A 20558-nucleotide genomic window follows, 5' to 3' on the forward strand; every position below is an offset into this window, starting at 1 on the left:
ATGTGAAAAATGATGTAAAAATAAACTTTTTAATAAATAAAAAAGTTAAAAAAAAAAAAAACCTGTTGTAGATTATGTATCCAGCTTCCAGTCGGGCCTCTTATTCCCACTTCTACATAGAATCTGGACTGTACCTTTTTCAACTTGACTCCCACAGCCCAAATCAATCCTCTCTGTCTAGACAAAGCAATTTAACTTCCTGGTAATTTACCAGTTGCAGAGTACTTATTTATTGAAGAATTCATAAGTGCAGGACATGGCAAGGGTATGAAGACTAAAAGACATGATATCTGTTCTCAGATTGCTCATGGTCTACCAAGCATCTTTGTTTTTGTTCTCCTATCAAATTGAAAATATGTATGCCAAGTTAGACATGAAATATTTTTATCAAAGTCTCTCAACCAAGGCGTTTTACAATCAAATGCTTTGATTGGACTCATTAAAACGGTGATGGTGTTAAGCCAGTAGGTGCCTATGGAAGACAGCTAGTGGGTGCAAAGAGCCTATCCCTATAGTTGCTTGCTGACATTTTGAGGGGACTAAAAAGGAGTAGACCCACAGGTATTACAAAAAGCAAACAACCCACAGATGAAATTGACTTTGAAGTATACAGAAAAACTTTTCAATAGTAGCTTTATCCTCTGAATAACAACTTTTCTAATCCAATGTTATAATCAGTCGCATTTTCCAAGGTAGAACTTGAAAGAGAATGCAAAAATCTGGTGGCAAAATTAGGCTATGGAACTTCCCCATACCGTCCTCTTATCTGGCACAGAGGAAGAAATAAGCCAAGTTCATAGCATATATACAGTCAGTGAGATAGCTTCATCCTTTTACTGCTCCACTTCAGTTTTAGAAACCTCTCTTAGCTATTTGTACTTTTCTTCTCACTTTTGCATCTGCCCACAAACATATGGATAGATCCTTTTGAAATAAAGAACCAAGCAGAAGACCTTTGTGAACAATGTATTTTCCATATTAGAGAGGTGCTGCCTCAATCTATCTGAACTGTGAACCTATCTGAACGCTAAGATCTAATGTCTTTAAAAACATCCCCTTGTTCTATTAAACCTTTCAATAATTGGTCTTGATCCTTATTCAGGCAAAACTCCTACTGACTTTCAATTGATTGAGCTGATTTGACTTGAATAAGGTCAGCTACAAATGGCCCCCTTTCTACTCTGCATTCTGATCATGTGTGATGCAATGTGTCATAACGCGGCAGTGATATGTATTGGCAATCTTATAACGGTGATTAATTGCTGGGAAAGTAATTTCTTTATAATTGCACTCGAATGCTTTTGGTGGCCTGACATCATAGGGTCTCAGGCACACTGGCTCAGAATGGCCCCAAGAAGCTGACTTAATATTCCCAGCCCATCCCCAAATGACCCTGAACTTTTGAAAATAATAGTAGCAGTTAACATTTCTTGAATGCTGACTTTGTGCCAGGCACAGTATAAATGTTTTTTAGGAACCACCCATTTCCTGTCATCTTTGTGGTGGCCCCACGAGGTAGGTGCTGTCAGGAGATGTTACTGTCTCATCTGGACGCTGTCTGTGTGCCTGGCCTGATCCTCCTGCCCATCCTGTGCTTTTTACATTTTAGGTTTCAGTTTACATGCCACCTCTTTGGGCAGGCCACCCTTGATCACTCCATGTAAAGAAGGCCTCCTGGCTACCTGCATGGGTGTCAATTACTCTCCAACTTCCTTCACAGCACCACTCACAACCTACACTTACCTTGTTTTAGGGAGTGTTTTGGTTCTTTGTAGTCACCCACTACAAAATAAATTTGGAATTATTATCATTTTAGTTAGTTCTAGCATCCAGGACAGTGACCAGTACTGATGCTCAGCCACTACTTGTTGAATGACCAAGGAGCCAGGTTTAGGGGAGCAGACTGTGGATTACCTGCCTGACAGGTGTGTAGGTTGGGTAGGGTCTCTGGCAGAAATGCTCAAAACAGAAGTGTGGATAAGAGAAGACACACTTTAAGTACCACATTTTTTTTTCTATTTTTGCCTACTACCTGTTCTCTTACTCTTCCTCTAGTCTTACTCCTGACTCATGCTGTACCTCTGAAATATTTTCTTGCCTGCCTTAGAGCAAAAATGCTTTCCCTTGCATCATGGGGGATGTTGAAACTGACTTTGGTTGTCTCATGACTGATGGGCACTGGTATTTGCTTTTCAGGATAACCGAACACTGGACAGTATGGGAAATCCAAGCAGACAGCTAACTAGCGGGACTTCAGCATCTCGGCTGGACTAAGGCAGGGTGCGTGTGGTAGTGACATCGACCTTGAGAGGTGACATGTCTCATTACCAGCGAGGGTTCGTGGTGAGAAGTGACTAGTCGCTAATGTTTCAATGTGAGTGCGTTGGTTGGGATGATTGGTTGGTCCTAACTTGTAGCCAGGTATTAGACAAAGTGCCTTTTTACTCCCCCCAATAGTGGGAGGGAGATTGAAAAGGCTGCTTGCCTCTGCAAGATCTGCTTGCACTGCATCCCTGCTAGCACGCAGAGGGGCCAGCGACTCGGGGGTCCTCAAGTAAATATGTTACACACTCATCCTCCAGGTTCAAAATGCATCCTCGACGCCTTTCAAAGAGCCTGACATCCTTTCAAGTTAGCTGCTACAAAGGCAAATGCAAACAGAGCGTGTTTTGGAGGCGTTCTGTCAGTCAGCCCTCAATCTGTATGTTCTTCCAGACACTCCTTCTCCTGCCTGATTTATTTCATATTAAAAGGACTGTCAATCTGTATCATGAGAACAGGTTGAGGAAAAAGTGAGTGATGTTTGCAGAGCGGGTTTTTTGTTGTTTGTTATTGTTAAAACTTGTCTCCCCTCTCTGGCCACGCTCCTGCCTCGCCAGACAGGCTTTCCTGTCCCTACACGCCTTTCTCTGTAGGTATCTATGCATCAGAGGTATGAATTCCACATACTGGATGCATTTACATTAGAAATGTATTTTGTGAGGCTGTGACAGACCCTTTTTTATTATCCATCAAATATATCTCTTTTTGTCATCTGATGGCTTGGCAACAGGACATTCTTCTTTCAAATGAAATAAATGTGCTTGCAATGTGGCAGAATATTCAGTGTTGAAGAGCTGTGCCCTGGTTAATGTGCATTGCATTCTGTGTGCTGCATTACGACCGGACACGAAGGATGCAATGGACTGCTCCTCGTGGGTTTGTTTTATGTGACCAGCTGCATTATTGTTTTATGTTAAGATATTGATTATTGCCTTTTCTCTCATTTAGGCTGGCTTCTCTTTCTTTTATCTGCTATTTTGGCCATAAATAGAATTGCCCTATCATTCTATGCTATTAATTTCTCACTCTTGAAGGTGTTCTTAGACAACCAATCAAAACCATCGTCACCTGCCATGTGAAAACTCCCAGATTACACAGTAACCAGAAGTCTGATTATCTACTGACATAAGATCCAACCTAGTGGTGTTAATTTAATTGTGTGTGGGCATTCAGGGAGAGTTTGTTGAAAAGCAAACTCCTGAGCTCTAATCTATATGTGCAGAAGGTGTGAGATGGGGCCCCAGAGTCTGCATTGGAAACAATTACTCAGGTGATGCTCTGGAAGAGGGTTAGGTTGGCAGGGAGCTGGCAGGAGACCCAGGCTCACCCCTCTTCCTCAACCCCTGGCTCTGTGAGGCAGGCACCTTCTCCTCCCATCAGGCTTAAATCCAGGGCCCACCTCTCTGTTCTGCTCTTACTACAAAGAACAAATAACGGAGGAGAAGGGCCGAGCTCAGCAATGATTTTAATGCTTCTCCTTTCCAAGAGAAGTAGATACATGATAGGATTTTTTAGTGAAAAAATAAGACGAAGAAGGGAGGAAGAAGAAAAATAATCTAGAATAAAAATACATGCAAGCCATTGCTCAGTAAAAAAGCCCTCCAGAGGCCCAGAGAAGATGCTACCTTCACGAGAGCAGCACTCTCCAAATTGAGGTTAAGTCACTGGGAGAAACCTTCGGGGCATCAGGGAGGGCCGGTGGGAGCACTGGGTGCACAGCACACAGGTCTGCTTTTGCTCTCTGGTGACATCCACTGAAAGGCAGCCCCCCAGGATGGGGCAGATGTGTGAGGACCCACAGGAGCTAGGGAAGGAAATTCTCGGAACATCTATAATTAGATCCATTATGTCAAAACCAATGATAAACGCCCAAACTCTCCAATTGCTATTTATTTGACTGTATTTTCCTCTTATGTATGGTTGTGTCGAGGCTACCGAGTTCAGTTGAATCTGAATGGTAGGAATCTTGGGCAGTGGGGGAGCTGTCTGTACCTTATCCCAGCTCTGTGTTCCATCACATCATCTTGGCAGCTTGAAATTGACCACGGTAGGCATATTTAAACCACGAAGACCAGCCAAGGCTGCAAATCAGCACTTGATTTATTGTTTTGTTGACTATCTAGACTTAAGAAAGTGATGGAAAAATGTTAATAATGCAGATTAAACTTAAAAGTGTGTCATGTCTACAGCTCCTACATTGTGACTAGCACAAAAAATTGGAGAAAATATTTTTCCAGTATTCAGAAACCATAATCTGATTCAGCAAAGAAGTCACTCATGTCAATGATGAGCGAATATAGTTCTGACATGTGTCTTCGTTTTTCACTTTTGTCCTACTCATTAATGTAAATGAAAATATCAACCACTATTCATGTCAGAGCTGCACTCATGCATCACTTGCTACCTAGAATGGGTTGGATCCTTAAGTTCATACAAAATTGGCTAATTCTGACTATGTGGAATTATAGCATTTGCTTTTTTTTTTTATTTGTAAATTATATGCTATGTTTCCTTCAAATTAGTAAAATTTGTGATAAACCTTTGACCACATAATGGCAGGGGACTTTCTCCCAACCCATTGCCAAGGTGGCTGTTAACCACTTCCCAGTATTTTGCTGTCTCAATCATATTTATAAATAGAAATTAGTGAACTCTTCCGAGGAAACCCCAAGTATGGTTGTCAGTGATTCAGAGTCCATCTTATTGACTGGATTTTGTGCTTTTGCATAAGAGTTCATGTCTGATTCAATCCTTTATCTGCTATTTGCTTAGCACAGAGCCTGTATTCAGTAAATGTCCAAATATGTTGAATGAATAGTATATCCCAACACTTGCTTGTCAAGTGGTAGTTGAAAAAAAAATACAGCATAAGTGAAATACAGGAAGACCAGAAAATGAAACTAAGAACTCTGGAACTAAGGGCTAAGGACTCCATGGCCCACCATAATTTGGAACTAGCAATTAGAATGAAATTGCTGTTTTATTTGCAAGAAGCTCTCTGACAGTTTGCATTTGGGAAGGTCGCTGAGCTTGTCTCTCCATTCTTCACCCATCTTCTCTGTTCATGAAACAGTCTTTGAAAGTCACCTTACCTTCGGTCTGCAATACCATCGTGTTTGGCATGACCCACAGTGCCTCTGGAGCGAGGAGAGGGAGGGGCAAGGAGATGAGCAGGAGCAGGCAAGGTAGCTAGTGATGCTAAAGCACATGACGTCCTCACTAGGTGTGGGGACTGCACTGCATACTTGACAACAGGGTTACTTAAAACTCACAGCCAACCTTGTGAAGCCCTATCTCCAGTCCATTTTACATTTAAGAAAATTAAGACTGGGCCCTCCCTGGTGGTGCAATGGGTAAGGACGCAGCATTGCAAGCTCGCCTCAGCTGCTGCAGTGGGAGTTCGATCCCCCCCTGCCCTGGAGGTGACCCACATGGTGCGGCAGACCTCTCCTGAACCGCCCGCTGCTCCCCTCAGCAGTGTACTTCATCAGTCTGCCTGTTCTACTCCCCACTCTGTCTGGTGAATCCTTTCACCATCCCTGCACCTCTGAATTGTGCCCCATTTCTACATGCATAAATACATCTTTAAATAAAAAAAAAGAAAATTAAGACTAATCAGAGGTAGCAGAGCTGGGATGCCCACCCCACAGGCCCAATGCTGGGGTCTCTGCCCGCTGGACTGACTTGACGACGGAGTGAGGTTTGGCAGTAACACAGGGCTTTCTGTTCCCAGGCCTGGAATCTGAGCCCTGCGAATTGGATTACAGTTTGTTGTTTATGCGCAGACCCCAGAGGACTTATTCTTTGTGGTAGCTTCATGAGTCACCTGCAAGCGAGAGTTCTGGCGAGAGAGGTTGCTATAAGGTTCTGCTGCTCTGGAGACGACTTCACGGTTCCTGGGCTGGGAATTTGCCTTTCTTTCACATGATCATGTCCTTGGGACTTGGAAGAGGTAGGAATCACAAGGAAACCTGTTGCAAACCCAGATTCTTGTGGAAGGCCTGGAGAGGGAAGCTCCGCAAATCCTCAAGGGGCTTGTTCCACTGTTTAACAATTTTTACTTCCGAGAACTTCTCATTTATATTGTCTCTAAATCGCTCACTGTATTTTAGGAAATTTGTGTATCAAGTAGGCCCATTTTTCAGAAAATTCACATGAAGCCATCTGGGGATTTTGTGACTCTTGGGTTATGAGAAAGCCTCAAGTGTGTCGGTATAGAAACGCTGTGTTCCAGCCTCCTGCTACCAAAATTCTCACGCAAGCCAGGTGAGAAAGAGTTGGTATGTGAATAGCCCGCCATCTGAATGGTGGCCACTTCTTATCACGCGGGTCTAATTACAGTGGCCTTTCTTAATTCCTCACTAATTCCTGTGATATTTGCTGCAATAACATGTCTCACAAAGAACTCATTTGGTATTCATGTGAATGTAATATGCTGTTCCATAGGAATTCCGCTGTAATTTAGCATTCATTAATGTCCACTTATTGTAAAGTGTTGCAGAAAACACTTTATCGCTCACAAATTGCCAAAACGATTTCCCCATGTGGGTGTATATATGTTGTGTACACCAACTAATGAGGTCCTTTTGAACTCAGGAACCCTAGTAAATATAAACTTCATATAAAGTCCCAGGTCATAAATCAAACAACTATTGCCAACGACCTTGCTGTCTAAAGGTCAAATGTGCTCTGTCCCATCAAAGGACTGTGATCTTTTGCTGTGTCCAAGAACATCCCAACACCTTGTTCTAATGGGCTCCGATTAAGGGTCCCTTCAACCTGTGCAGCTCCTGACTTCTAACAGACAGCCCCCAAATACCTTCCCTTGGTCATTTGCTGTGTTTCCATCCCAGTAGCCCCTCACGGAGGCAGCCACCTTTACCTCTCCCATTCGTGGGAATTTTCCTCTGTGACACTTCTGAATACTAAGTGAACCAGGGCTATTTGAACCCATCCCACTTAGAAGCTAAACTCCTGTCGCAATAGTTTCAGCTAGATTTAAGATCAAAGGCAGAGGTAAAAGTCAGCGTAGCAATGCAAAGCATTAATCTCCTATGTCAGTTGTGTTCACTGTTGCTTTAAAAAAAAAACATTTCAATAGCTTGACATATTATTCATTTATATTCAATAGGAAGAATTTACTTTGCTTCATGCCAGATATTCACCATTGCACCACTGTGGGACTTTTTGGGGGGCTTGTTTTTAACAAAGGTCATCTCTGCACTAAAAATAACCTCAACACAATACATGCAACACACCACACCCCTCACTCTGCTTTATCCTTTTGGATAGCATTTTCTCTGTGATGTAACTGAGTGATTTTGCAGCAGAAAGCTCCAAAAATTAAACCTGAACTTTCCAAATAGCTTCCTAATAACCGTTGCCCAAATCAATGGGGCTCCATGAATATTTTGACACAGTTTAAATGGGTTTGTATCCTCACCACTGAGATCTGGTGATTTAGCCTGTCAGGCTGCAAATGTGGAAATATCACCTCTCACTGAGCAAAGTCCAATATCTCATTAGAAATGAAAATAGAAGAGAAGGGAAGCACAAATGCTGTCAGTGGCGGTGAGGGAAGAAATTAAACCTCCGGAGGCCTGTATATCTTATACAAAAGATTATGCACTGCCAGGCTATATAAATCATGCCAGGGCTCTGGGGCTGCAATGGACTAGAAAATAAAAAACCATAAAAGTGTCATATTGAAATACAGTCACTGAGAATTCTTTTATGATGAGTCTAAATTCGCCTGACATTCTCGCAAATTCAGGGGCCTGCTTGGGTTGTTTATACCCGGCCTTTCTCTGTCAGTCACGAAGTCCCAGTTTCCACAGCAAATTATTCTAAACAGGGCTTATTATCAAGGCATAAAAAAGTTAAAACACAGATGGCTGGAGAGTTCCTGTTTAATTTAAATGCCCTGTGGCCCACATCAATGTGAGTCTGTCTTGTCCTAGATTTACTATCAATAAATTGGCTGCACTTATTAGACGGCAGAGCCCTAAGATGTTGGTGGGGAGTATTTCAAATAGAATTAACATGAAGAGATGCAGAGCTGTCTCCCATCATCTGTGAAATATGGAGAAGGACAGGATGTATATAAGCAGGTCTGACCACTGTGCCCAGGCCAGCCTGGGCACTGTGCCCCCACCTGAGCGGGAGGAATGATACCCATCGTGGGAATTAATTACAGACATGGGCTTAATTACCATTGGCACTTTCCCTCTGGGTTAAACAATTAAAAAAAAAAAACAGATCAGATCATAGGAGCAAATGGTGATCCAGATTTCCAGAGCAAATAAAGGAGGTTTGGGCCCAGAGAACCAAACAGGGTATATCAGAGTATTTACATGGAATGGCACATGGCCAGTTTGTGAAAATACGGGCCAGTTCTTTCCTTGGCTGACTTATCTTTCGGCCTTGCTTGGACAGCAGCCAGATAGTGGGCAACATTTCCTGGGTTCCTATGGGTCATTGCAGCAGGTGACAGAAGGTTCAAGTGTCCTGTCTTCTGTGGGAGCCCAGGGCATGTAGTCCAGTGGAAGGGAGCAGGATGCCTGGCTTACCCCAAGTTGCCATTGAAGGTTCCTTTATGTGAAAGAACAGCTATAGGGTGGCACCATGGTGGTAGTGGGTGAAATTTTTTTGTTTGCTTTTAATTTAATTGTATCATTTTTTTATGCAGGTAACATTAGTTTATAACACTATGATTTAGAGGTACAGTCTCACACCTCTTCAGATGTATGCTACCCCACCACACCCACTGCCAGGGCACCCGTTGTCCCCTAGCTCCGTTCCTGGGTCTCCCCTGCCCTTTGATCCCTTTTTTCACCTGCCCCCTCTGGTAGCCTCAACTCTGCAGCCAGATTTCTAGGGTTTTTTGGTTAAGTTTTGTGTGTGTCTTCATTTTGTTTCTTTGTATTCCACTTGTGAGTGATGTCATCCAGTATTTGTCTTTCACCTTCTGACTTATTTTGATTGATGTGATGCCCTACTGGTCCATCATGTTATAAACGATAAGATTTCATTTCTTTTCATAATGGGGTAGTATATACCACATCTTTATCTACTCAGTGGATTTTGGGCACTTAGGTTGTTCCATATGTGGCTTTTAAATAGAACTGTAATGTTCTATTAAGTTGGTGTTTTTGTATTCTTTGGGTAGATACCTAGGGGTGAAATAGCTGGCTCATTTGGTAGGTCTATTTTTTTTTTAAAATGATTTAAAGTTCTGTCCAGAACTGGGATACAAGCCAGAGGTTCAGAGGCAATGAGTGGATTCACCAGAGACAGAGCGGGGAACAGAATAGGCAGATCGACTGAAATACACTGCTGAGGGGAGCAGCCGGCAGGTTAGGAGAGGTCTGCCATGCCATGTGGGTCAACTCCCTGGCCAGAGTGGCTTCGAGAGCTTCATAATGTGGTGCTTTAACCTGTTGCACCACCAAGGAGAGTCCGGTAGGTCTATTTTTAATGTTTGAGAGACTTCTATACTATCCTCCATAGACCAGTCTACATTCCCATCAAGAGTGTGTGGCGGTTCCTTTTGCTCCTCCCTCACCAACACTTGTTGTTTCTGATATGATACAGGCCAACAGAACTTAACCTCCAACAGAAGTGGGCTGAAGCTAGGCAGACACAGCTTTAAGTCTCCACTTTGTCTTTATTAAGTCATATATGAGTCCATGGGAATTTTTTTGCTTTCTTTGATCTTTGGTGTCTCTAAGTAAAAAAAAGGATGTCTGTAGGAACTGAGTTAGAGGAGACATGCAGAGACCAAACATGGCACCGTGTATTTAAGTGCTCTGTGACTGCTTGTTGAGCTACACTGGACCCTGTCCCTCTAGCCCTGGGCTTCCCAAGAGCTTTTCTGATGCACTGAAGAAACTAGTTAAACATCCAGTCAGAACAAAGGGATGAGGGATCTCCTCGTGCTCTCGGAGCTCTCTGCTCCAGCTCCTTCTTGGAGGACTGTGGGTTACAGGCCCACTCAACTGTAACCCAAGGAGAGTTTCCCTATTGGAAACCCTAACATCTGGGAGAGAACATACCAAGAGCAGCTGTCTCATTCCAGTCTCGTTTTCTGACCTGCTGCTCTCACTGAAGGTTACTGGGGACCTTTGTGGGACCTTCTTTTTGCACTCTCCTAAGATTTCTGGTCCCATTTGTAGAAACCCCAGTTTTAGCAGGCCTCATGGTAATGAACTTCAGTCAATCATATTGGAGAAAACAAGGCTTCTAGCTGCTGTGAGTTCCGGGGTTCAGCCTGAACATCTCCTCAGTGACTCCCAGCACTGAGTGCAGTTAAAAAGCCCTGTGCACACTTGGCAGTGCCTACAGAGGACCCCAGCCTGTGCAGGAGATTGAGGACCACAATGGCCGTGCTCCAGGACCAGATATCCTGACAGTGTCTTGTATTAGCGAAACACCATACATGCAGCACTGAATCGAGTGACTCTTCCTTACAAGGAGAAGAAACTGAAGGAAATCACTTCCAACATGGCATTAGTCTTTCCTGACTCACAGGTGCCCTGGCAGTCAGTGAGGGCAATTAATTGGAGTGCACCTGCCCTAAGCTGCATTGGAAAGACCCAACCTGTTCCGTGAGTCTGAGATACTTAGAACTGAGAGTCACGGATGTACATGCTTGTACAGAACAAAGAAACACTCCTTGAACCTGAAACAGGATAAGATTCCCATGCAAGGTGGTAAGTGAAGCACAGGACTGGCACGTGACATCTATGCCAAATGTACTCAAAGCCTAGAGAGGGGGAGGGGCGAGAACGAGAGGGAAGGAGCATAATAAGGCTAGAGTGGTAGACTGTGGGTTACTTGGTGGTGGGTGCACTATGTTGGTGATACCTGACTGGGGTATCATATTCGTATCTCAATTTTTAAAAATGTGTCATCATTTGAGAATGGGCTCTTTATCTCTTGGTAAAGCACAGTTCCAGACTGTAAGAGAAGAAAGCAATTCAGAAAATGCTTGGCTAACTGTTGGCAACAGAAAACTCTTGAGATTTCACTTAGAAAGTTCACCCCAGCTCTTGCTTCCAAATGTCCTTGCCTCTCTGGAAGGTGAGCCTCTCTTAGGAATTGTCACTTGGCTACAGTAAAATAACTTTGAGATTGAATGGTGTATCTTAAGAGTGATAGCACATTGGCATCAAAATGCCCAACACTTGTTCTGGCACTTTGTGGAGGAGGGATGAATGCTGAAGGGTGGAGGGGAATATGAAGTTCTGAGTGGGGTTTTCCGGTTCTCCTCTCCCCCAGTCATATTGCCCAGCTTTCTCTTTCCAGTCTCCAGACCTAATGGTTCATCCTTGGAAAGAACTGCTTGGAAATCAGGTCAGTAGTTTCTCCATATTGCCAGTGCCTGGGGGGGCGGGGGTGGGGAATGAGGCTTACTTTGCAGGTGGATGCTGTGGCATTTGTCCAGGACTGAGTATCATTCCCTTGCTGCCAGGGCCTCTGTTTGCTGGTGGTTTACAATTTATTCCAGGCCCAATAATTGCTTTTGGCCAAAGAGAGCTGCTTTGCCCCAGGTTAAGGTCTCTCTCTGGGGACATCTTCATCAGTCATTGGCTGATGTGGAGGGTACAAAGAGCCAGCCCTCTTTTCTTAGGAGGGCTAGCTCTGAGGGTCTTCCCAGCTCCTGCCAGGCTCTTGTTATTATTTCACAGCTCAAAGTTGTGCCTCGAGTTGCTTCCCTCACTCACCCACAATTGTGGCTCCTGAGTCCAATCTCCAGTAAGCTCTTATGTAAAATCTCATACCAGAGCCAACTTTCTGTGACAGTGGTTCAGAAATCCCTGGGCGAATGAGCAGCAAGGAGGGAAAATTTCTGGAATGTGAGAGGGAGAAATATGAGAGCGCCATCATCATCAGTGATGGAAAGTCAATATTCAAACCCTATGACCGACTTTCCCTCTCTTTCCTAGGTGCATAGAAAGAAAATTAACTGTGGGAGTGATTACAAAAAGGTGTATGTTAATGAGGTGTTTGATGCATATTTCTTTTGCTAGAATGTCATCACAGTCTGAAAAAATCATATTTTCAAATCCTAAAACATTTTGTATATATTGTACAAATTTCCCACTTTTGGGCATGTGGGCAGGCAAGAGGAGAGTTTGGTGAATAGGTAGTTAGTAGACCACCTAATGTATGTGATTTTATTTAAATAGTATAATTTTCTCGCACTATGTCTAGAATTCCAATAAAGATCTGATATTAGAGTTTTGAAAAATAGTCTTTTGTTAATGTGCACAAATAGAAGATGAATGTGACTAATTATCAACTATTCATTGTCAGCAAGCTTAGAACAAGGAAAGTACTAGAAGTGAATGGGGATTTGTGGGTATGGTTAGAAGGACTGGGAGGCGAGGTGGGAGGGAACATGATGAGCTGTACTTACGTTATTATTTATATTTATTCTTATATTTCATATTTATGTTTTTTATTTTATATAAAAATATTATTTTCATCATTACAAATTTATTGTCACAGCTACTTTCTATTTTGGGCAAGAGTTTCTGATCTTCTATTTATGGGTAGTGATCTAAACTTTTAGGATAAATACATTTAAATATAAATGAATCCATTTAGATAAAATATTTACTAGTACAACAGAGTCCAACAGAGTCGTCTGCAGACAGTGTAAAGAAATATCATCACAATGATGGTAAGTGAATAATAAAAGTTTAGATGTGAAATCTTTTGGTGCAAGGAGCCAGAGTATTTGAAAAAAGAGATTATTATCTAGCATTGTAAGAGCCTAGCGAATATTGAATAAAATAACGGTTGACACCATGCAGCATTTGTGTCAAATTATTAAAATGGCTTCCATCTTTGTTACTGTGGTACTATTTTCCTAAGCAGGTTAGATTTCCTCCCTTTATATTGTACAAATTTTTTTTAGGTGCTTCATCTCTAGCACATGTGAATGGTCTATGAGAGTTTGTTGTTTATCACGCACGTGTTACTGTCACCCAACTTGTGTCAGGTGTCTTCAGGTTCATTAATTAAACAAAAAGCTAGAGGATGTAAAGGAACTTGGAAAAAACATTCCCATAGTTTGGCAGATTTTCAGACTAAATACAGAAACTTGAGACTATGAGTGCCTTTTAGAACATCTCCCATCAAATATATCTTACCAGGACAATTTCTTACAAGAAGACTAGGCAGAACTGCTTGGTGGCTGGGTTTGCTGAGGACATGAGTGTTCCGTGGCTCACAGATGAGCTGTTCCCTCCCCTTTGGCTGGCGGTTGTCCCCTCCCCCAGTACCCACTCTTGAAGCTCTTGGGGTGTGATACTGTTTGAAAATCTCTTCTTGGAATAATTTTCTTATTCAGGCTACACTTGTCACTTTGTGTCTGGCATGGTACTGGCTTTTATTGTATGGTATGACAGTGTGACTGTGTTTTGAGAGTACGATAGCCATGACTTATCCAAGAGATAAAAAAAAAATCTGAATTTAGGAGAAAAATAAACAATCTCTTAGACTATAAGCTGCACGTAGGGCCTTGAGTTTGCTTATCCAGCAGCTAGCAGGGCCCTGAGACACTGGAGGAACAAGTGAGAGAATGAATAGAAGAGCCAAGAAATCAATGATACATTTGAGAAACAGAGCTAATGCGTCCAAGGCTGTGGATATTTCCAAGCCTTTGAGTAACTGAGTTATTTCATAGAGCAATAGTGGGACAAGCCATGGTCATCTAAGTGTGGTGGGACCCAAAGGTGCTGGTGCCTGGGAAAGCCTAGAGGAATCAGAAAAGAAAAGGTGAATCCAAGACACTCAGAAAAGAAGCAGTACTGTTGCTGGGGGTGGTGGGGTGGGAGGGTTGGGGTGGGGAGACCTGAAAGATAGGGGCCCAAAAGATTGCTATTTTGATCTAGACATTCGGCATGCAGGATTGGAAATAGCACAGTAATTCCTCACAAGGCTGGTCAGCCTTGCTGATGGCATAAATCGAGAGTTGACTTCAAAGACATAACTCAGCAGACTGCTTTGGGGGTGTGGTGTCATTGAGATGAAAGCAGGGACACTCTGCTGAGTTCCCAAGCCAGAGCAGTGATTGAGCACATGACCCAGACAGCTCTCAGTCTTGGTTTAGGAGAAACTCAAAGGAATGAAGGCCAGAAAAGTCAACATTGTTCTTCTGTGGAATGTGGACAAACTTACCCTACCCCTCCCTGTCAACCTCCTTTTTCTTCTCCTCCAAGTGGTCCTGGAGGCCACAGGGTGGTTACTACCTCTCCCCAGTGTTCTACAACCCAGCCTGTAGAAAGCTTCTACAGCCAGAGCACTTCTAACCCTCCCAGTCTGTGATATTTATTTGACACCATTTGTCACCTGTGTACCTCACTGGATGTCTCTCTGACTGGAATAAAAGGACATTTGAGGGCTGGGTCTTTGATTTCTTTACACATTCCTTAGTATCTTTCCCCAGACCTCCCTTCAATAGGAACTGAGGCTGCACTGCTTGATTGAATGCCTGATAAACCAAATAATTTCAGAAAATCTTCATTTCCAGGTGACTCCTATCCAAACCACAGAGGCCACAGACTGGATCATGAGCTTAGTTTTCCAGAAGCCTGAAGGAGACCTTGTTTTATTGGTCTTGAAACCAATCTTGGGTAAGTATTGGGAGGAACAGTGTCTTTTCTACCTAGAATGTTCCCACCCAGAGCTATCACAATGTATCTGATATGTTGCTGAAGCCACTTGTTCCACAAGGAGACATGTGTAGAAGCTTTGCTGGCATCATCCCAGGGGGTATTTTTTGCTTCTCTGCCCTGAAGGGATGTTCACACTTGAGAGATGAGGCCCCTGGGCATGGTGACCAGCCTTCAAGCATAGCTGTATATGCCATTCTGGGTGTAAACACCCGAGAAATAAAATATGGTGTTATTGATGACCTTCTCTTCCATCTGAGAAACGTAATTAGAAATTCTACTTCCACCCAATGAATTTTCCTGAAACAGGGATCCAAGAGGCAGAGGGAGAAGAGAGTACCCCAGTTGGCAGAATCTGAAGTAAGGGGTCATTCAGCTGGAAACAGCACAGAACTAGAGCCATGGGCTTGGCTAGGAATGGACTCATTTGTACTTGTAAGTAGCTTCCAGACCTTTTCACTTTGCCTGCTCTTTCTCTTCACTTGCCTCCCCTATTAGGCTGATTTACCCCATTGTCAGTTGTGCTCCCAGGTTTAAAATTTTAACACCAAAGAGTCTCAAAGACGTAATCACATGGAACTTAGGTAGCACAGTCAGTCCCTTGTTCCTGAGTTCCACAAAAAGCCTGGAGGAAATATTTGGAGCCATAGAGCTGCCTCAGTGCCTGTGTCAGGTGTTTTGCACATTGGAAATCAAGAGCCTTAGCTCTCACGGCAGTCACAGGTGGGACTCCAACTGCCTTAGGGCTGCTCTGGGTTCCCTTCTGTTTGGGGACATCTGTGCATTCTCGTACCATCCCTAGGGACAGAGGGAAGAACATCCTTCTGGTCACAGGAGAGCTTGTGTTTGCAGAACTCTGGGAGAGAGGCAGGTTTGGGGCTTGCTGACAGCTTCTGATGCGGGACTGGATTCCAGAGGTGCCTTTGTCTCACCTCCCACAGGATCTGCAGCAACAGATCTAGGCAGCCCACATTCAACATAACAGCAGCTGGGGCCCACACAGCCTGGAGGCTTCTTTGTTGGTAGAAAGAAGATATTTTTCAATCACTAAATATAGGAGGGGCTGAAGTCATAAGACAAGGTAATTCTCTTAAGCACATTGTAACCCTTGCAACACAATGAGATGTCCAACCCAGGACAGCAAGAGCAGGAGGAAAATGTCTTTCTTTGGCTAACCCAGATTATGTAGGCTAGATTTCTTTGAGAGGACCTGTGTCCTTAGGCTATGGAACATCTTCCAGAACCTTCCCGCTACTATGGGGGGACAGGGCAGCTACCCTCCCACTGCCATTTTGGGGGGTAGACCAGTGCTCATTGGAAGACAATGGATGTCTGTTATATTGGTAACCCTTCTTATCTGTAAAATGGGTTTCCAGGACACCATCTCCAGGTTTGGTGACCAACTGAAAAGTTCCAGAAGCTGAGGTCCTTTCCCCCAACCGTAGCTGATCACTACTCCGCGGCTCTGGTTTCCAGTGACAGAAATGACACCAAGAGTCTCAGAGAGCTGAGCTATCTGGACACAGTACATCTGCTCAGAGGTGTCCTTCCCCTGCTCCCCACTCTAAAGCAGTCAGTGCTGCACCCAGAAGCCCTCGGCCCTTTCTGAGCAAGCCACGTGCCCTGCCAGTCCCAGAGCTGTGCAGGGAGCCAGGGCAGGAAGGCTTTCCCTCCTGCAGCAAGGAAGCACAAGTGTAAGAACAAGAATGCCAAAACTGGATGGCCCTTGAGACTTACTGACCAGAACTAAGATCCGAAGTCCCATCAAGGTTTCCACCACCTGGTCCGACAGGTGGGTGCACCTCAGTTCATGGAGGCCACTGCAGTGGGTTGAAGGCTGCTTTTCACTTGTGTGTCATTGGAAGTTGGTGGCAGCTCACTGACTCCACTTGGCTGCTTCTCACCTGCCTGTCTGCTCACTCACTGTCTTCCCTTGGCAGCAAGACAAGCGAGAATACAAGCATACACTCTACCTAAATTCCTGTCTCCTCTCATTTCCACGGGAGAGTAAGTGATTTCTTTCCTTGCTTATGCACCTGGGATTCTTTTTTTTTTTTTTAAAGATTTATTTTTATTTATTCATACAGAACTGGGGTACAGGCCAGAGATGCGGAGGGTGAGAGGATTCACCAGGAACAGAGTGGGGAGCAGAACAGGCATATCGATGAAGTACACTGCTGAGGGGAGCAGCGGGCGGGTCAGGAGAGGTCTGCCATGCCATGTGGATCTCCTCCGAGGCAGGCGGGGATCGAACTCATGAGGAATTGGCTTAAGCTTCTTAGTGCAGTGCTTTAACCCGCTGAGCCACCAGGAAGGGCGCACCTGGGATTCTTAATGCCCTGTTCCTGTTCCTTCTATACCAGCAACCAAAAAAGATACTGAGTAGTAGAAATGTCACTACCATTCCCACAGTGAATTTTTGTTCCCATTTTACAGATAAGAAGGGTTACCAATATAACAGACAGCCATTGTCTTCCAGTGAGCACCTGTCTACCCCCCAAATGGCCGAATGTCCACTATGAGTCAAGGAGTGTTAGTTACTCTGGACACTGAATCCAGTGCTCTTTCTACCCCATCACAGATATCTCAGATACATTCAACAAATACTCTTGGCATGTTGCAAGTGCTGGGACATTCTAAGTGCATTTCTCAAAACCAAAGAAAGAAAAACAACCCTCAAAAAAAGTCTATTCCTCCGTGGAACTCACATGCTAACTGGAGGAGGCAGGCAATACAAATAATAAAAAAGCAAAATACATGTTATTGAGATGTACTGTGAAGAAGAATAAAGCAGAAGAGGTAGAGGAGCATTTAATAAATGTGATGTAAATAAATAATTTTCACAAAATTAATGGCTCACTAACAGTGGTAACACATTCCCATTATAGTCAAATGTTCTTTGGTATTAGTAGTTCCCTCCCCTGACATATTTCAGGAGCTGCTAAACTGCTCTCCAGTTTCTTCTCATTTGAGCTACTTACATCCCACAATGTGCCTGCTATTGTGAGATTGTCCTCTTGAATGAAAATAGAACTTCTGTTCAATTCTTCCACCCATAACAAAGGAGCTAAGGCAGAAATAACTTCTGTATCTCTCTCTAGCTACATTTAGTTAAACTCTGCCTCTTTTTTCTCTTTTTTCAAAAAAGATGTACCATAAAACCTTATGATGTAATGCAGCTGTTTGAAATTTATGATGCTTTAGATAGGCTTTGGCTTGAGATTACCTGGAGAGGTGGATGTAAGCAAGTTAAAAAATAGAAAAGATTGCTAAAACTGCCGTACTCGAGTGGCTTTTTATTATAATAATAATAATTATTTTGAATATGTTGTTTTAAACACATCAGAAGAACTAAGTCATACTTGAGTGATAGAATCATTATAAATAATTCTTACCTATTCCTAAAAGCAAGAATCAGTTCCACACTGGCTACCTCAATTTAGGACCATTTGGATTTGAGAGTAATAAAATGGCTTTTATTAAACAAATATTCTAGAATGCACACTTCACTACATTGAGACTCACCTCTTATTCAAATGTTGCTAGATTTGAACATATATCGTACATCTCCAGCCTGGGCTTTTTCTATAACCTATTTCAAAAGATAGATTTGTTCACTCTTATCAGTGAGGTACTCAATCATGCTTCCTTGTATCAGGCACCTCAAGGGTAGGAGATAACACAAATTGTTTGGTTTTTAATAGCTGCAAATATGTCTACGTAAGTTGACTGTATTTACCCAATGCCAGCTATCTGAAAGGAGTATGAAAAATTAAGGTAATCATCGGTGCTTCCCAATAGCTGGATGTGGCGGTTATGTTTGCAAAGCATTGATTATGCCATCGTGTCCCAGTTGGGACATTTTGGGAGTCTGGGAGTGGAATGAGCATGGGTGATAGGGAGGCCCAGGGGGAATATAGGTGAGGGAAATAATCCATGAGGCAGTTCTGTCAGTTTCAGTTTCGGGGAAAACAATTTTACATCAGTGTGACCAACGTAAGGCTGGTTATCTCATATTTTTATTATTTTTGTCAAGTATAGAAATATATCAAGAAGAACGAATCACCTTGTTTTTTTTTTAAAGATTTATTTATTTATGCATACAGGAACTGGGGTATAAGCCAGAGGTGTGAGGGGTGGTGAAAGGCTTCACCAGAGACAAAGTGGGGAGCAGAACAGGCAGATGTGCTGAAATATACTGCTGAGGGGAACAGCAGGCTGGTCTGGAGAGGTCGGCTGGGATCAAACTCATGCTGCAGTGGCTGCAGATAACTCAGTGCTGTGCTTTCAACCTGTTGTGCCACCAGAGAGGGCCCAGAAAAAAAAATTACCTTAAATACCACCAACCAGAGAGAGTATTAACAAGAAAATCTATCTATTTAGAGGTTTAAATGATTCATGAATTGGGAAGTATACTGTGTAGGGGCTGCAAGGGTTTACACAGGTTTAGGGCATTTACAGACAGTAAAGGGGCGGGGACAGATTTATTAGTGAAAGAAAAGATTATTTCAGGTACATCTACCTTCCCTCAGGGAAGGCTGGGAAATTTTTTCATGCAAGTGACCTCTTCTGTACCAATTAGATATTAGGTCTAAGGGGTGTGTGTGTGTGTGTGTGAGTGCAATGATGACTCTATTTTGGGTCTGTTTTTTTCTATTTTTAGCAAAAGCTACTGCAAATAACTTTGGTATATTTTTTACTATATCTCTTCCTATTTCTACCTGAAAGCAAACACATTTAAAATTTTGGGTTTATGTAATTTATACAATTTTATCTACTACTTTGTCACTTATTACAATTAGGGCATTTTTTCATATGTATTGAAAACATAAAAGTCAAATGTTTACATCATAATGTGTTCAATCTTTCCCTTGTGGTTAAGCATTTGGAGTGTTTTCATTTTTTCCTTGTTTACCTGTAATAAACATTCTTGAATATAAATACATGTTGACAGTGCTGACGAATTACTGTTGGAACTTGATTCCTTTCCTTACCTTCAGAGAGGTTTATGGAGACATGACATAAGATCCAGACACAAATGCTTATCGGTAGCAAGAAAGGGAGTCATATAGATCCAATAACATTTGATCAATTAATTATTTTATTGCTTATTCAACAAGAACTTACTGAATACGTACTATGTGCTTGGCACTGTGGGGGACTGCAAAGACATTGAGGACTGAGCCATCTTGTTGGACAGACATGCTTCGACCACATTCAGAGTTAGCTGGTGGAAATTGCTAACAGTGACCTGGAACTTCTGTTATGTTGCTCTAGCTGTTGCATGTATGTTTATGCAAATATCACAATGCAGCAGCAGCCCTTTGATGAGCCACATCAGCCTGGACTATGCCCTGGTATTGAGGTTTGACGGTTTAATGGCTGATCCCGGTACAGCCATGTTTGGATTTTAGGAAAAAAGAGAAAACACCCGCAGCAGCTTGTCTGCCCAGCTTTTGCACCAGTTGCTGCAGGGTAGATTGAATACATTCTGGAGGTTTTGGTTTTCATCCTGAGCTGGTTTTGAAACAAATCAAACAGGTCCAAGTTCCC

General features: G+C 43.0%; 1 long non-coding RNA gene across 2 annotated transcripts in view; it reads left to right on the plus strand.

Moving 5' to 3' along the window:
* Positions 1 to 20558, plus strand: part of LOC105853204 — a 139914-nt gene that overhangs the window by 76234 nt on the left and 43122 nt on the right. For both annotated transcript variants that reach the window (XR_001145054.1, XR_001145053.1), the window contains exons 4-5: positions 14864 to 14966; positions 15315 to 15440. This is a non-coding gene — a long non-coding RNA (uncharacterized LOC105853204). The remainder of the gene's footprint in view (positions 1 to 14863; positions 14967 to 15314; positions 15441 to 20558) is intronic.

The sequence above is a fragment of the Condylura cristata genome, unplaced genomic scaffold (assembly GCF_000260355.1).
Source record: "Condylura cristata isolate star-nosed mole 26May11 unplaced genomic scaffold, ConCri1.0 scaffold00005, whole genome shotgun sequence".
NCBI lineage: Eukaryota > Metazoa > Chordata > Mammalia > Eulipotyphla > Talpidae > Condylura > Condylura cristata.